This window comes from Schistocerca americana, chromosome 5 (genome assembly GCF_021461395.2).
Source record: "Schistocerca americana isolate TAMUIC-IGC-003095 chromosome 5, iqSchAmer2.1, whole genome shotgun sequence".
In the NCBI taxonomy this organism is placed as follows: Eukaryota; Metazoa; Arthropoda; class Insecta; order Orthoptera; family Acrididae; genus Schistocerca; species Schistocerca americana.
The window spans coordinates 444,054,447-444,071,798 of NC_060123.1; the positions used below are offsets into that span (position 1 = coordinate 444,054,447).

Genomic DNA, 17,352 nt, shown 5'->3' on the forward strand with positions numbered 1-17,352 from the left:
CTGTGACCCCAACTGTCGGCGTTTCTGCAGTTCCTGGCGGCCCTTGTCCAGCGCGGCGATAAGTTAGCCGTTAGCTGAGAGCAGAGTCCTTACCCTGCGAGAAGAAACAAGAAGTTGCGTGCTGTGATTTAGAGCCGCGCGCCGCCGACGGCCGTGAATCAGCGGCGCGTATTTCTGCGCTTAGCGCTGCGCTGCCCAGCCCTATATCACGGCCGTAATATACAAATTGGACGGCGGGAAGTGGCCTTGGGGGAACGCGATATACTGGCGGGGGTGCCCTGTACCAGGCGGACTGCTCCGGGCTCCGGGAGGGCAAGGCCGAGTTTGTCCCGTGGCGAAGTGCCTGCTGCGCTGACAAAAATACCCCCCTTCACATATATACTGCTGGCCATTAAAATGGCAACACAAGGGTAGCATGAAAAGTAATTCTACTTAATGCGCGAATGTACTCCTGGTATAATAGGTAGAGTATATGATTAAATTTATAGGTTTATTTATTTATTTGACGTATCGCTCTATATGAAGCGCCAAAGAAACTGGTATCGGCGTCTGTATTCAAATACAGAGATATGTAAACAGGCAGAATACGGCGCTGCGGTCGACAACGCCTGTATAAGTGTCAAGCGTAATTGTTAGATCGGTTACTGTTGCCACAGTGGCAGGTTATCAAGATTTAAGGGGAGGTCTATTATTTTTGCAACGGCCTTGCCGCAGTGGATACAATGGTTCCCGTCGGATCACCGAAGTTAAGCGCTGTCGGGCGTGGCCGGCACTTGGATGGGTGACCATCTGGGCCGCCATGCGCTGTTGCCATTTTTCGGGGTGCACTCAGCCTCGTGATGCCAATTGACTAGTAGCGGCTCCGGTCAAAGAAAACCATCGTAACGACCGGGAGAGCGGTGTGCTGACCACATGCCCCTCCTATCCCCATCCTCAGCTGAGGATGACACGGCGGTCGAATGGTCCCGATGGGCCACTTGTGGCCTGATGACGGAGTGCTTGCGATCTTTGGCCTGAAAAAAACATGTCCTTTGAGAATTTTTTTTCGAGATGTGTTATAGATATCAATGTCAAATTTGGTGAAAATATTTATTGATATTTCCACTACAAACTGGAATATTTTCGACCGGAAATGTCGAAGAGCAAAGGTGGAAGTGCCGTCGGAACGAAACAAAATTTCGATGTAGACCTCCACACGCGGTATGTCACAGGTCAGCCGGCTCGTCTGAAATCAAAATTGAGTTGACGTTAGCGAAGTATATAAGATTCTTTAGGAGTTGTACCTCGCTTAAGTTAGTTGGACCATAGGAAACAAACTGGCGGCCATTTGAAAAAAAATAGGGTAATTTTCATAGATTTTTCGACTTCGGCGGCCAAGTGAAAATATTTATAGTTGATGGATCGGAATAAACGTGGTACAACTCCTAGGCAATTTAGTTAGCTTCGTCGGAAACAAATAATCATGGCAATCGCTTCAGTAGATTTGAAGTTACCATACCGCGCGATAAAAAAAATTCATTTCGAGAAAAACGCATTTGAAGCTTTGACTAAACACAAATGTAATATTATGCAACTTACGTTCAATATGCTATTCCGGGTCCGTAAACAAGTCCTTCCTCTTCCTCACAGAGGGCGTTCTGCTCGATCTGGGCCATCCCGCGCTGCTCCAGAGCCGTTCGTACGGCCGGTGACAAGCGGTTTTCGGCCGCTTGAATCCAGTGGTCGTCCGAATGCTTGGCGAACTGCGTCGAATAGAGTCCCAGGTTGACGTCCATCGTCGTCATGGTCTTCAGAACTACTGAATGCCTTTCGTTGAAGCTGCTCACTGTCAGGAAAGTCGCAATCTCCACAGTCTTCGCACCAGAATGCAAATGCGTGGGGGCTAACTTCCAAACACACGCGTTCTAATTTTCATTTGAATTTTGTGTACTTCCTTCCAAGCACCGGTACAATAGCTCGTCCACCGAAAGAAAAAAACTGGTGCGTGAAAAAGACGGATTTCAGGCAGGTGCATTTTTTTCTTCAACCGCGAATAACAAACATTTCCGTTGCGTATTCGGAAAAACCGTTTCAGGGTGGATTCATAACACTTTTGTGGATCCAAAAACGCAATTTAAGAAAAATTGATTTTTTGGAAGCAAAAGATAGTAAACCTCGCCTTAAGTGCGTTTGAACGTGGTGTTCTGGTCGGCGCAAGAGCGATAGGACACAGCATCTCCGAGGTAGAGGGGATTTTCTCGTACGACTATTCCACGAGTGTACCGTGAATATCAGGAATCCGGTAAAACATCAAATCTCCTATATCGATGCGGCAGAAGGAAGATCCTACAAGAACAAGACCGACGACGATTGAAGAGAATCGTTCAACGTGACAGATGTGCAACCCTTCCACAAAATTGCGGTAAATTTCAGTGCCGGGCCACCAACAAGTGTCAGCGTTCGAACCATTCAATGAAACATCGTATGGACTTTCAGAGCTGAAGGCCCACTCGTGTACCCTTTATAACTGCACGACACAAAGCTTTATGCCTCGCCTGGGCCGGTCAACATCGACATTGGACTGTTGATGGCTGGAACATGTTGTCTGATCGGACGAATCTTGTTTCAAATTGTATCTAGCGAATGGACGTGTTCGGGTATAGAGACAACATCATGAATCCATGGATCCTGGATGTCACCAAGGGACTGTTCAAGTTGGCGGAGGCTCTGTAATGGTGAGGGGCGTGTGTTGTTGGAGTGATATGGGACCTCTGATACGTCTAGATACGACTAACAGGTGACAAGTACGTAAGCATCCTGTCTTATCACCTGCATCCATTCAAGTCCATTGTCCATTCTAACGGACTTAGGCAATTCCAGCAGGACAATGCGACACTCCACACGTCCAGAATTTCTACAGAGTGGCTCCAGGAACACTCTTTTGAGTTTAAAAACTTCCGCTGGCCACCAATTCCCCAGACATGAACGTTATTGAGCATATCTAGGATGCCTTGCAACGTGCTGTTCAGAAGAGATCTCCACCCCCTCATCCTCTTACGGATTTCTGGGCAGCTCTGCAGGATTCATGGCGTCCATTCCCTCCAGCACTACTTCAGACATTAGTCGGGTCCATGCCACGCCGTGTTGCGGCTCTTCTGCGTGTTCGCGGGCGCCCTACACGATATTAGGCAGGTGTACCAGTTTCTATGACTCTTCGTTACATAAGGGATGATCAAAAAGTTTCCGTCTGAGGGCGCTGGAGCACCATATATGCAACCCGCTCGACTCCGATGCGGGTCTATAAGCACCGCCATGTACACAAGGCATTAGTGTGGCATTCGTGTCTTTCCAACGTGTGTAGTGAATGCGGAAACGTGAACTATGGTGACGTTATTACCAAATGCGTCCAAACAGTACCTGTGTGCTGTTGTTCTTTACCTGGCTGCCGAACGCCGTAGACATCCGTCAGAGAATGAAGAATGTGTATGGACAGCAAGTGTATCTAAAACAACTATTTTTAAATGGTGCGCCAAGTTCGGTCCTGGTAGAGATTCGATACAAGACGCCGATCGATCTGGGAGGCCAGCCTCATCCATTACACACAACAACAAGCCAGTAGTTAATGGTGCGATTAGAGCGAACCGCCGCATAACCATTCGTGAGCTAGCAAAGGAATGGTTCAAATGGCTCTGAGCACTATGGGACTTAACATCTGAGGTCATCAGTTCCCTAGAACTTAGAACTACTTAAACCTAACTAACCTAAGGACATCACACACATCCATGCCTGAGGCAGGATTCGAACCTGCGACCGTAGCGGTCGCACGGTTCTAGACTGAAGCGTCTAGAACCGCTCGGCCACACCGGCCGGCGCTAGCAAAGGACATCGAAGTCGCCTTATGTAGAGTGAACACATTATTCGGCAGAAGTTAGACTATTGTAAGCTATATGGTCGTAGCCAGTGAACACACCGGGCGTTGAGTGCCGAACAAAAAACAAATCGAATAACTGTATGCCTGGAGCACGTGATGAGTGTCAATTTTGAAGGCAACACATTCTTTGAGAGCAACCCAGACGACAAAAACTAGTGCGACCACTGCGAATCACCGTCGAAAGTGTCTACGATGCAGTGATGTCATCCATCGTTCTCTCGTCTCAAGATGCTCAAGAGCTAGTTATCGGCTGGAAAGGTGATGCTCACCCTGTTCTTAGATTACTGGGGCCCATTGTTTGTTGACTTTCAAGGAACTTGGTGTCTCAATCACTGGAGAACGATACTGAGAAATTAAGGAGTGCAATTAAGGTGAAATGTCCGGGAAAACTAAGACAAGGTGTGGTGGTGCTTCGTGATAACCCATGTCCCCATATCGCAAATGTCGTTACGCAGAAGTTACGCCACCGCAAGTGGGGGACGTTCGAGCACGTGCCCTACAGCCCTGATCTCTGCTCATGCGACTATCGCGCCTTCGCTCCCTTACAAAAAAGGCTTGGGGAGTCGACGATTCCCGTCGGACAAGGGTGAGCGGCAGGCTCTTATGGACTTCTTCACGCCGCAGGACACAGTGTTTGCGCAAACAGGTATCTTCAACCTGGTGCATCGATGGCAAGATTGCCTCAATGCTCACGACAATTTTGCCTGTTTGGGACCAATTCTGGAATGCACGACCTTCGAACGGAAATTTTTTGATCGCCCTTATACGATCAGAAATACAAGTAGGAAAAAAACAAAACATAAATACAAATTATTTATTACACAAAGAAACAGCTATTCTCGTATGATATGTTCACTTTCCTTATCCAGCGAAGGCTTGATAGTACAGGCATGAAAAGGTAGGCCCTCAATTTACACGCCACTCAGTGTACTCGATGATCTGGTCCGCTGCCCCACGATTACACCTCGGTGTGGAGTGCTTACCCCTTTGTGAGAGTTTTACTCATGTCGTGGGAGTTAAAAGCTCTTGAGTCTCTGTAGAAGGTAAATAAGACGTCGGACTTCAGATGGAACATTCGTAATTCAGGTTTCACACCATTTTCTGTCAATGGTGAAGTTCCTAAAAGCAAGCTGTTGGCTTCTGAAATGAATATCTTCACTGATGCGAGGTCGAAGATTATTCATTATTTTGGAATATTGTTTCAACAGCGCTTCTTCTCTTCTTAACAGAGGGATTGCGATGTGGCTGGACGTTGGAAGCCAGTACTATGGAGAGTTCTTATTAAGGATGTTCCCATACCATCGAAGTAGCAATACCTAATCAGATGAGTAGTACTGAAGTCGTATAGCGATTCTACTCATACGAATACCCCAAAAGGATCGATGCCTGCCAGTATCGATACGTTCTTAATTTTTTTAACACAACTGAAGTATTTTTGAGTACATATGGTATGTCACTCGACTGATTATTTTATGTAGTCTAATAAAATGCATTAATAATTTTGTTTCTTTATTGACGATCACCCTAAAAGAAAAAGTCACCTTTTGGAATATTTCACAAAAAGAGCAACTGCTGTAAATATTTAGGAGATAACTTATTTCTGTTCTGAGTCACAGTTTCAGTCACTAGGCCCATATGCTGCAACGACGATAAGATGTTGTTGAACATAGATGTACAAACATGGAAACATGACTCTCATGTTTTCTTATTCTGCAAATGATTTGGAGAGTGATACAAGAATGGCAGCAAAATCCCCAAACTAAATAGTCATCAAACACTCCCGTAACCTACGTCTATTTCGTGATCACAATACACAAAAGATTCACCAACTCGAAATACTTCATAGATCAACATGATGATTCACAAATTAATGCATGTAATACTACCAACTGGCTCGAGAACCATTCAAATACGACATCCAAAGATACGTCTCAGCGACATCCAAAGATATGTCGCTGAGACATATCCTTGGATGTCGTATTTCAATGGTTCTCGAGTCAATTGATAGTTGATGGTTGGAGTGCTGACACATTATCTGCGTATTCAGTAATTGTGGCAACTGATGTGTACCGCATCAAAACCAGCCTGAAGATGACGCACTGAAGCGTTGAAACTGGTAGCAACAAAATCGAACAAAATCATACGGACGGCTGTAGGTGTTGTTATTTGTCACGATAGTAAACGACCCTCGTCCCAGAGACCTCCCGCTAAAAGGATGGACATACAAAATCTCTAAGACAGTCTGGCACTCGGCATTGCTGGAGCATTGTCTGTCCTCCTTACCGAACGTCCATCGCCAAAATTCCCGTAACAGGATTAACCGACATCTGGTTCTTTGCTGACACCCTTGTACTTGAGTCGCCTGGAGCGGGCCCCTAGCCAGATGTCGAAACTGCCGCTTCGCTCCCTAAAAGATTTGGGGCCACCAGTATTCAGCCGTACAGCGAATTCATCCTGCCTCGTAAGAATACTGGGCGGCCGAATAGCTCGCCTAAATACCCGTAACGTTACAGCTTAATGTAACATGCTTTTATCCAGATGCTTCTCTTGTGACATATCCAAAATGCTTTAATAAAGCTGTAAGTTGGTTGAGAGTTACCATTCCGACAGCAGATACGAGCGTCACTCGCTTACTGTTCAGATATGTGCGTAAAATCGATTCGATACAAGCATTTTTCTTTCGATGCCGAATAAATCTCGAAAGAATGATTTGATTTCAAAAGTACTCGGTGCTGAAACAAAAGTGTCAGATACTTACTTGTATCGTGACATCCCTAGTTTTTATGCAACCAGAGATGATCCTCATGGTTGTATCGAGGTGAGTGTCTATCTTATTTTCAATGATCTGGCAAGCAGGCCTAATCTTCACGTAAGATCTCCTCGCTATGATACACATGGAATCAAATTTGTTGGTGGTTTGAAGGTGCGAACCCTGTACACACCTGCCACCTATGAGAGCAGCAATAGTTGTAACCCGGCTGAGCTTAGGTTACAGATACCGGTACGTCGCCCCATGGTGTATCAACTCTAAACAAAAGTTCATTAAACATAGTGGTTGGCTAGTGGTGGCGTGCCAGTCTCTCTGCAACCCATGACTTGATGTTTTCAATGGATGAGAGATCTGGATAATGTGCTGGCTACGGCAACAACAGTTTTTACATTCTCTATATTGGTGTGGGCTAGGACAAAATGGTCAACTTACCATCTTGCGTTGTGTCATTGAAAGGTGACGTCATGGAGACTCAGAAGATACTGTAAAGCCACTGGCCTTAACGTCTCAGCAATTTAATGGTTGTTGTCCAAGCGACGTCATCGTGTTGTGTACAAAAAGCCATTTCGTACTATCACACAATGTGTTGGGCCTATGTGACGATGACGGATACAGTCTGGCAACGTTCGTACTCCTAGAAACCTCTAGACATGAAGACGCCCATAGTGATACGCATAGTGATACACAGATCCTAAACTCGTCTGAAAATACGACGTGGTGCCACATCTGTGTCCAGTACCGTATCTGGGCACACCACTGTTGGCACACAATCCTCTGCTACCGCATCGAGGTAAGTTGCAAAACTAATCGCTTTGGTGCTGTACGTGTCGCCACAGTGTCCGTGTGGGTATCTGTCTTGCTGCAAACAAGCACATCTCCTGACACAATGCACGCGACGTGGCTCTACAATCATGCACAGTGGAGGAATAATATTTCTGTCCTCTCGGACGCTAGTCTTGTGGGGCAGTTAAGATGGCACTCAGTATGGCTCTCCTGAACCCATCGAATCCTATTCGAATGAGAGTCGTGGGATCTCAATCAGTGCGAGCAGCAATGTCGTGGAAGAGTAAATAGCAGTTTCGATAGGCGACGATCCTGCCAACCTGTCGCTGCTGGTGAGGTCTCTCCTTCTATGAGGAATAACACGGTCCTCCCACATACGACTAGCACCGAAACAGGGAATGAGAATCCTAGTGTGTAATCTTTCCTTACCTCTTTAACTGCAAGAATGTTTTTTTTCAGCATAACAATTAAATACATGTCAGTACGTATTCTTTGAAAATACTTATGAATAAAACTGATCAATTTATGAATTTCTATGTCCACAGTAACTTCTGGGGTACCAATGAATCAGTAGCAAAAAATTATGCATATTAGTTCCACTGGTAAGTATTCTTACTCTTAATTTATTTTGCTACTTTGTTTGCTTTTTTGACAATAAGCGAAGGTGCAATACTGAGTCAAATGCTAGTCGGAAATCAAGAAACACTGCATCTACCTGGTTGCCTTAATCCAAAGTTTTCAATAAGTCATGTGAAAAAAGTGCAAGCTGTGTTTCACATGATCGATGTTTTCAAAATCCATGCTGGTTGGCATTGAGGAGATCATTCTGTTTAAGATACCTGATTATGTTTGAGCTCAGAATATGTTCTAAGATTCTACAACAAATCTATGTCAAAAATACTGGACAATATTATGTGGCTTACTTCTAGTAACCTTCTTGTAGACGGGTGTGACCTGTGCCTTTTTCCAAGAACTGGGCACATTTCTTGATTGAGGTATCCACAAATTGAGTATAGAATCTGACAGGGATTCCATTGGGGCTGAAGCTTTGTACAATTTTAACGGTTTCAGCTGTTTCTCAACACCACTGAAACTAATACATATTTCATTCACCTTTTCAGTGGTACCAGGACTAAACTGGGTCAATTCCCCTGGGCGAAATTTGTAAAGGAACGTTTGAAAACAGAGTCCAGCATTTCAGCTTTTGCTTTGCTACTCTCAATTTCAGTTCCTGTCTCATTCGCAAGGGACTGGACACTAACTTTGGTGTCACTAATAAGCCTTTACAATCGACTAGAATTTCTTCGGATTTCGTGAAATGTCGTTTGACAATATTCTGCTCCGGTAGTCACTGTAGGTATCACGCATTGCTCTGTTGACATTGAGCATCTCTCTATCTGTAGCCATACGCTTGCCTTAAGCCTATTGTGCAGTATTCTCTGTTTCTGTAGAAGTTTCTTTACAGTGATTGTATACCATGGAGGTTCCCGCTCATTATGAACTGTTCTACTGGGTACATATCGATCCAGCGCGTTATCAGCTATTCTTTTAAACTTGAGCTCCTGACCTATCTGAAAGTCCCAAGTCCCTCACTGAGATACGACACTACCGACTTTTATTGTCCGCCCCTGGTAGCTGAGTGGTCAGCGCGACGGAATGTCGTACCTAACGGTCCGGATTCGATTCCCAGCTGGGTCGGAGATTTTCTCCGCTCAGGGACTGGGTGTTGTGTTGTCTTTATCAACGTCATTTCATCCCCATCGACAAGCAAGATGCCGGCCGAAGTGGCCGTGCGGTTAAAGGCGCTGCAGTCTGGAACCGCAAGACCGCTACGGTCGCAGGTTCGAATCCTGCCTCGGGCATGGACGTTTGTGATGTCCTTAGGTTAGTTAGGTTTAACTAGTTCTAAGTTCTAGGGGACTAATGACCTCAGAAGTTGAGTCCCATAGTGCTCAGAGCCATTTGAACCATTTTTTCGACAAGCAAGACGCCGAAGTGGCGTCAACTCGAAAGACTTGGGCCAGGTGAACGATCTACCCGACAGGAGGCCCTAGCCACACGGCATTTCCATTTCCATCTACACTCCTGGAAATTGAAATAAGAACACCGTGAATTCATTGTCCCAGGAAGGGGAAACTTTATTGACACATTCCTGGGGTCAGATACATCACATGATCACACTGACAGAACCACAGGCACATAGACACAGGCAACAGAGCATGCACAATGTCGGCATTAGTACAGTGTATATCCACCTTTCGCAGCAATGCAGGTTGCTATTCTCCCATGGAGACGATCGTAGAGATGCTGGATGTAGTCCTGTGGAACGGCTTGCCATGCCATTTCCACCTGGCGCCTCAGTTGGACCAGCGTTCGTGCTGGACGTGCAGACCGCGTGAGATGACGCTTCATCCAGTCCCAAACATGCTCAATAGGGGACAGATCCGGAGATCTTGCTGGCCAGGGTAGTTGACTTACACCTTCTAGAGCACGTTGGGTGGCACGGGATACATGCGGACGTGCATTGTCCTGTTGGAACAGCAAGTTCCCTTGCCGGTCTAGGAATGGTAGAACGATGGGTTCGATGACGGTTTGGATGTACCGTGCACTATTCAGTGTCCCCTCGACGATCACCAGTGGTGTACGGCCAGTGTAGGAGATCGCTCCCCACACCATGATGCCGGGTGTTGGCCCTGTGTGCCTCGGTCGTATGCAGTCCTGATTGTGGCGCTCACCTGCACGGCGCCAAACACGCATACGACCATCATTGGCACCAAGGCAGAAGCGACTCTCATCGCTGAAGACGACACGTCTCCATTCGTCCCTCCATTCACGCCTGTCGCGACACCACTGGAGGCGGGCTGCACGATGTTGGGGCGTGAGCGGAAGACGGCCTAACGGTGTGCGGGACCGTAGCCCAGCTTCATGGAGACGGTTGCGAATGGTCCTCGCCGATACCCCAGGAGCAACAGTGTCCCTAATTTGCTGGGAAGTGGCGGTGCGGTCCCCTACGGCACTGCGTAGGATCCTACGGTCTTGGCGTGCATCCGTGCGTCGCTGCAGTCCGGTCCCAGGTCGACGGGCACGTGCACCTTCCGCCGACCACTGGCGACAACATCGATGTACTGTGGAGACCTCACGCCCCACGTGTTGAGCAATTCGGCGGTACGTCCACCCGGCCTCCCGCATGCCCACTATACGCCCTCGCTCAAAGTCCGTCAACTGCACATACGGTTCACGTCCACGCTGTCGCGGCATGCTACCAGTGTTAAAGACTGCGATGGAGCTCCGTATGCCACGGCAAACTGGCTGACACTGACAGCGGCGGTGCACAAATGCTGCGCAGCTAGCGCCATTCGACGGCCAACACCGCGATTCCTGGTGTGTCCGCTGTGCCGTGCGTGTGATCATTGCTTGTACAGCCCTCTCGCAGTGTCCGAAGCAAGTATGGTGGGTCTGACACACCGGTGTCAATGTGTTCTTTTTTCCATTTCCAGGAGTGTAGTTTATTGAACATATATATCTTTCTGACTGTTTTAGATGTTCCTTGTACTTCGCTATTCATTGTTGCCACAACCGCATTACGGTCACTATTACGGTCACTGAGGCCAGTTTCGATGAGGGCATCCTCAAAGACGTCAGATTAGATCCAACATATTTCCATCATGAGTGGGGTTTCCAACTATCTGTTCTATGTGGTTTTGTAGAGGAAAGAGACATCATCGTCGTACTATAGCACAACTAGTGGTCATATTGTACGGGGGATTCTTACTCACATTTAAAAACACCCAAAGTGACATACTCGCCGCTACGACAGTTCATTTCATATATGACACATGGACCCACAAATGTCGGAAATACCTCAAAAGTTGACAAATATTGAACATGTGACGTTATCATATGACGTTCCTCGACGCACGTGTAGCGGCTGGGCTTGTCAAAATGGTTAAAATGATTCTAAGCACTACAGGATTTAATATCTGAGGTCATCAGTCTCCCTAACTAACCTAAGGGCATCACACACATCCATGTCCGAGGCAGGATTCGAACCTGCGACCGTAGCAGCAGCGCGGTTCCGGACTGAAGCGCCTAGAACCGCTCGGCCACAGCGGCCGGCTTGGGCTTGTCGATTCTCCACTCGTCTGTAGGGGGTGGCGCTACACATCGCTACACGGCGGTGCAAATTTCGAACTCATTTTGTAACTGTGGTCTGTTGTAAACATAGAAGTTAACAAGTTTACTGTCCTCGCCGTAACAAAGCAAAAACTGTTCTTACTTTGTGTTTCTTTCCTTCTGTACCTTCTTCTGTGTTTACAGATCATTTACTGGTAACAATGAAATTCGGAAGCTTATACTCATTTACTTGTGACACAATACCGTATACGCTTGTTGAACTGTGCTTTGCAATAAACCGGCGTGGACCGCGAGACCAGTAAACAAAATAGTAAATCTTACTTCAATGTAAACACATAATTGCCTAATGCATTGAAAAAAATACTGCCACAAGCAAGACTCAAACGTAGGCCAGGAGCCACACCGACGTGAATACTTGTCTTGTTGGGTCGATCAGGTGCAAATGGACCGACAGGTGCAACTGCTGCTGCTCACATGTCAGTAGTTGTCATTCACTTTTGGGGTATTTCCCGACATTGCGCCGCCTTGTGTCTTATATTAAATTACTTACCTCAGCGTCATCTACTACGTCGCTTCGGAGGTTTTTAAACATTAATAAAAATCGCCCTCTCTGTGCAAACCGGTGAAAAGGACGTCGCATCCCGCAGCAATGGACGGATCCGGAGCCCTATTGCAAGTGTACATTTGGAATTTTCAGCGGCGACCTGATTTTTCAAGCATCGTTGGACAGGAAAAGAGATACAGACTCCGAACTGTTAGTTACAAATTTCATGTGCAATGTACGTCTTTGCATACTGTAACAATAACTATTCAAACCGAGAAAGGCGATGTAATTAATGAAGTGGATAGTGTTGCTCTGGATCTCATTAATAAATTGAGATTACTTCGCGGAAATCAAATCGAAAAGGCAACTGATAACGGAAGTCCAAATTTGAACGTGGATGCTGTATCGCGAGAAACTGGACAGACAATAATTGTGTTGACAACATAGTAATGGATGACATGATGTTGCTGTTATTATGAGAAATTAAGACCGATAGCCAAAAAATAAGTGTAGATTTGAACAAAAATCTAGACGACACTAAGCAGTAACTGAACGCGCATTTGAACAAATAACTTGATTATTATGAGCAAAGTTTGAGCAAAAAAATCAATGAACGTCGTGAAAAGTTAAGTGAAGATTGCAGCCTTATGCTGGATCAGAAGGTAGTAGACATGCATAATGACTTACTATAATTGTTCACAGATTTGAAAAGCGATATTATAAAGCTGAAGGACACCGAACATTCAGGCGACACTCAGTACAGTAAGTAATACAATGGAAATGAGCGTTTGGTACCATTGGCCGGGAGGCCCCTTACGGGGCAGGTTCGGCCGCCTTGGTGCAGGTCTCATCATATTCGACGCCACATTGGGCGACCTGCGCGCCGGAGGGGGATGAAATGATGAAGAAGACAACACAACACCCAGTCCCAGAGTGGAGAAAATCCCCGACCCAGTCGGGAATCGAACCCGGGCCCCTTAAAACGCAGTCCGTCATGCTGACCATTTTTTTTTTTTTTTTTTTTATTTTTACATCCACAACACAGCCACTTCAAAAGAAGTACACTACTGAAATTAAAATCCTAAAATATGACTATATAATGAGAACTGCTTAGTGAAATAAAAAAAAAAAGCGGCAAATCCAGAAACAGTATAAAAGAAAATGGCTCACACAGGTGACCTTACCCAACACCCTCTCTTTCAAATGTCAGGCTAATCATATTGGCAAAATCATCTCGGAGGCCTGGCAATCGCAAGCGCTGCCAGTAAGCAGTAAGCATGTACTGCCGAAACGCTAGGTGTCCATCCTCTTCATGACAGCTGTTGACAAAATGTACGAAATGGCCAATCAACCACATGACGGTATGGAGCTTCGTTCGCGGAAAAAAGGAAGAATCGGGCCGGACGATGATGTCAATAGTATAAGCGGCTTCAGCAGACCTAGTGACAAAGGCAAGTTGTTTCCTGAGCCAACGCCAATTAGCAAGGTGCCCACAGCAGGTGAATCGATGTTCAAGGGTATCCACGAGACCACACCGAGTACAGGTGTCCGTGTCAGAAAGACCAATACGGTGCAGTCGTACATTGGTGGGAACCAAATTATTTATTACCCTATACCACGTGGACGCCACGGCCATAGAGTGGATCGGCAGACTAACATTCTTCCAGACGTTCCTCCAGGACACAGATGGAGACGCCAGTTCTATTGGATTGGGACCGGCCAGCCCCTCCCAGCGGGCAATCAAGCCCTTGGTCGTTGGCATCGGTCGCCGCAAGAAGACGTCACCGAGGTAACTCACCGCAATGTAAAATTCCCGAATGTGTTTCAACTTAAAATTTAGGCGTCCGACATCGACAGGTGGAGCAAGGCTCGCCGGACGCACAACAGTAAAAAGCCTGGATGTAATCGAAGTCACTTCTTGCGTAACAATTAGAGTCGTTCGGCGGACGTACAAAGCAGACGCCTTGCGAGTAATGTCAGAGAGGCCCAAGCCTCCGGAGATACGCGGTTTCGTCATTACCTTGTAACGTAACTTGAATAGATGGCCCTTCCATATAAACCTGCTAGACAATTGGCGCAACCTTTTCGCCACCATCATGGGAAGTGGGAACAGCTGAGCAACATAATAAGCTTTACATAGAACGTAGGTGTCTAAAATTCTGACTTTTTGCAAAATGGTAGCAGAGCGCTGCTCATGGACCATCAGAGCCCCCTGTATCTTCTCGGTGACAGATTTCCAATTGAGAGCCGCCATTTTTAGAGGACACCGATCAATGATAATCCCCAAGGACGTATGGCGATCGACAACAGTGGCCCAAGGGACGTCAGCATCGCGAAATCCTCGAATATCAAGGAACTTACATTTACCCTGATTGAGACGCGCTCCAGAGACACGACAGTATGCATCAACTGCCCCTTTCAACAACGGGATATCATCACGTTGACGGAGGAGAACAACGACATCATCCGCATATGCCTTAACCGAGAGCTTCCCACCAGAGAGGGACATACCCTGAAGCTTGAGAGCAATAGTCCGAAGCAGCGGTTCCAGGGATAATACGAATAAAGACATAGAGAGCGGACTACCCTGAGGCACTCCGCGGCGGATAGCAATGGGCGGCGTCAGCTGCCCATTGACTGACACCCGAGCTGTTATTCCCCTATACAAATTGCCAAGAACACCACGTGATGAAGCGTTAAAACCTATTGTACCTAAAACACGATCTAAAAACACATGACTGACGTGATCAAAAGCCTTATGAAAATCAAGGAAGGCAAAGGCACAACGTACGTTTGTAACCGCCGCAACCGAGACAACATCCCGATATTCGGCTACTGGTGTCAGAATAGATCTATCATGAAAACAACATTGATGTGCACCAATCACACCCCGAAGCAGAGAGGACAACCGGCTATTGAGCGCTCTAGCAGCTGTCTTGTAGTCAAAATTCAGCAATGTGAGCGGACGAAGATTGGCAGCAGATAAACGACCAGAGGACTTCGGAATTAAAACAATTTTCCCTACTTTAAAATCGGCAGGCACATCCATCCCCCTGACAATCTCATTTAAAATCTGCGCAAAAATGCCACCCAAAAGAGGCCAAAAACGGAGATAAAATTCTTTAGGCAGGCCGTCTGGACCCGGCGATTTACTGGACGGAGAGCGAGCAATAAAATCGAAAACCTCATCTACCTGGAACTCCCGGAGAAATTCGCCGTTCGCGTCAGGCGCGATCGTCGCAGTTAGATCCCCAAAGACATCTTCCGAAAGAGACTCACCAGAATCATCGGCAGAATATAGACTAGCGTAATACTGATGGAGAGCACGAACCATTTCCTCCTGTGCAATAAGCTGTCGCCCATCATCCACCGTAAGAGAAGAGATGAAGGAGCGACGACGACGGGTCTGATGCCGTAGCAGGTGGTACAAGGATGTCAGCTCACCTTCAACAAGAGAGTGAGGTTTCGACTTAACTCGCAGACCATCCATCTGTCGTCGTTTAAGGCTCAATACGACGAACATCATGGATCCGCAGGGGAGAGGTACCCGCCGTGTCATATAGTTCACGCAGGACAGAGTAGTAATATTCATACGTGTTCCTAAAATCACGCGCCCTTGCAGCACAGTAAAAAATCAAAGTCTGACGAATCTTGGGCTTGGCAAACGCAGTCCACCAAACCAGCAAGGAGGGGTATCGCGGGACAGAGCGAAGACATCGCTCCCACACGCCACTTATAACATCATCCATAGCACTGTCGGCAAGGTGGGAAACATTTAACATCCACTGGGAACGATAAAGTTTTGCAGGTTGGTGACTAAGATTTACAGTTGCAGTAAAAGCACAATGGTCAGAAAAACTAGTAGGAATAACATCGACAGAAAGAATTTTATCACATAAAAAATCAGATAAATAGAATCTGTCGAGTCTACTGCATGAGGACGCGGTAAAAAACGTATATTTCACCAGGGTTGGATATTTGTGTTCCCAAACATCACGCAGATGCATCGTACGAACTAAGTCATGTAAATCACGGCAATAATTAAAATTGGGGGACTGGTCTTCAGGGCGTAAAACGCAATTAAAATCGCCTCCGAGCAGGAGACTCCGAGGACTCTGGGGCAAAAGATAAATAAGCTCTTCTTTATAAAAGCGCGATCGAGCCACAGTGTGACCCGAACCAGAGGGGGCATACAAAACAACGAGGCGGAGATCAAAAAGACGACAACCAATCCCACGGCCAGAGTCAAGGAATTCAATGTCAGTAATAGGAATGCCCTCTCGAAAGAAAAGAGCAGTTCCTGTTGAATATTCCGGCGCGACATTAAAAACAGTTTGAAATCCAGGTAGAGAGAGATCAGAAAACAACACTTCCTGCAAAAACACTACGTCCGCACAGGCGTCGTAAATAAACTGCCGCAAAGAGGCAATGCGAACGTCGGACTCAATACGGTTAACATTTAAGGTAAGAAAGGTGTATGCTTGAACCATAGAGAGAAAAGCGAGAAAAGAAATCACCTACACCGACGCACCAGCGTCACAGTCCATAGCAGGGGTGACGGAGGCATCCGAGGGAGGGGGACTGCTACCCCTTTCCGCGGATCCCTTACGTTTCGTTTTTTTACGAACAGCACTAACGTTCGGCTGAACGCGTAACTTGCGTCGGCTGACGGGCAAGGAAGCTTCAGCCGCCGGTGACGTAGGAGGGTCAAGTTCTGTATCCGACACCACCCGCGCCGGTCCACATGCGGGATCCGGGGTCGCGGCGGAAACATCCGACGAAACGGAATGGTCAACACCTGCACTAGCTTCCGGCAAACATGGACTGCACGGAGGCGAAACGTGAGCAGGAAGGTCCGAGGCAGCAGAGTTGGAAGGAAGCGGAGCAGCTCCGCTGGCAGAGGTATGGGGCAGCGAAGCAGGAAGTTGTCGCGGCTCCACTTGTTGTGACATCGAAATCGGTTCGGAAGACGGCGCCAACAGGCCCGACCGACGACCCGACTCGAGAGAAGCTGCGTCGGAGGCCGAAGGGGCGCCAGCAGCCGCCACCGGAACCGCTACCTCAGGAGGGCAGGGAGCAGCTACAGTATACAGTGGCTCGGAGGATGCCGGTCGCTCGGACTGGGGCATCTCAGGGAGATCCTCATCCGTACTATTTCCATCGTGTGGGCGACGCCTCTTATTATTCAAAAGTGGCACACCCACCTGAGGG

At 47.1% G+C, this 17,352-nt stretch overlaps 1 protein-coding gene and 1 pseudogene across 1 annotated transcript in view; both read left to right on the forward strand.

Annotated features, from left to right (window-relative positions):
- The window catches only part of LOC124616421 (short stature homeobox protein 2-like), a 122,670-nt gene that overhangs the window by 68,797 nt on the left and 36,521 nt on the right, over window positions 1–17,352 (forward strand). The window lies entirely within an intron of this gene.
- LOC124617318 lies at window positions 696–813 on the forward strand (annotated as a pseudogene).